Source organism: Propithecus coquereli, unplaced genomic scaffold, assembly GCF_000956105.1.
Source record: "Propithecus coquereli isolate 6110/MARCELLA unplaced genomic scaffold, Pcoq_1.0 Scaffold70, whole genome shotgun sequence".
Lineage (NCBI taxonomy): Eukaryota > Metazoa > Chordata > Mammalia > Primates > Indriidae > Propithecus > Propithecus coquereli.
In genome coordinates, this window is record NW_012153063.1 from 2,979,388 (window position 1) to 2,980,723 (window position 1,336).

At 35.4% G+C, this 1,336-nt stretch overlaps 1 protein-coding gene across 1 annotated transcript in view; it reads left to right on the forward strand.

Annotated features, from left to right (window-relative positions):
- PIKFYVE (phosphoinositide kinase, FYVE finger containing) overlaps window positions 1-1,336 on the forward strand; it is a 76,285-nt gene that overhangs the window by 21,295 nt on the left and 53,654 nt on the right. The window lies entirely within an intron of this gene.

The window sequence follows — 1,336 nt, forward strand, 5'->3', positions numbered from 1 at the left end:
GCCTCGGCCTCCCAGAGAGCTAGGATTACAGGCGTGAGCCATGTGTATAACTTTTGACTCCGCTGAAACTTGACTACAAATAGCCTACTGTTGATCAGAAGCCTTAGCAATGACATAAAGAGTTAATGCATATTTTGTGTATTATATATATTGTATACTGCATTCTTACAATAAAGTAAGCTAGAGAAAAGAAAATGTTAAGAAAATCATAAGGAAGTGAAAATATATCTACTATGCATTAAGTAAAAGTGGATCATCGTGAAGGTCTTCATCCTCATCTTCATGTTGAATAGGCTGAGGAAGAAGAGGGCTTGGTCTTGCTGTCTCAGGGTAGCAGAGGTAGAAGAAACTGTGTCTGCATATAAGTGGATCAGAGCAGTTCAGACCCATGTTTAAGAGTCAACTGTATAATGTTTAGTAAAACCTTTGGAAACTAAAATTGGAAAGTCAATGGTTTCTATAGAAAAGACAAATGACCCCAAATTCTGGTCTGGTATGATTTGTTAAAAGTTATTTTTTAGGATGTGTCCTAGAGTTGGCCCAGGGTTAGAATAAATTCTAAGCTATCTTCACTCTCAGTACTAACGGGTGAAATGAAACACTGTAAAATCTGTATCAGAGCAATGTTTTGTTCGTAATATGCTACTTAAGCCTTCTAGTTAATGAAAATTATAATTTTAAGAGCAGAATGCCAGTATAATGTTGTTTTATAACTTGGTTTTGTTAATTTGTTTATTTTTATATAAATTTATTCAGTTGTTAGATTTGTAGAACTATTGGCCTACAATTTATTTGTAGTGTGACAGCCTTAACATTGTTGCCATTGAGGGTCAATTGCTTGGATCCTGTCTTGGTCCTTTCAGAGTACAGAATTTTCTGAGACACCTTCTCCAGACAGTGACTCGGTGAACTCTGTGGAAGGACACTCTGAGCCATCCTGGTTTAAAGACATAAAGTTTGATGACAGCGACACAGAACAGATAGCTGAAGAAGGTGACGATAATTTGGCTAGTGAGTTTAACTTTCTAACGTTTTGGTTTTTATGGGTCATTACTGTGTATGTATGATAAAATGAGTGTCTTGTTTTAGCTGAAACAAGTCAGCTATACAATTTATGGCTCCACCAAAATGTAAACATCTGATAGCAGTTTTGTCTTAGATACAGTATTTTCTTAAACATCTTATTAGGCAACTGACATTTCTAGATTTTTCCGTAGTATCTAGTTTGCAGCAGCTTAAAAATAACTGAACTAATAATATCGCAGCAGACAACTTTCTCACCTTTTCACTTTGATATCAGACTTTTTCTCTGCAGAACCTCCAATATATTTCTTTA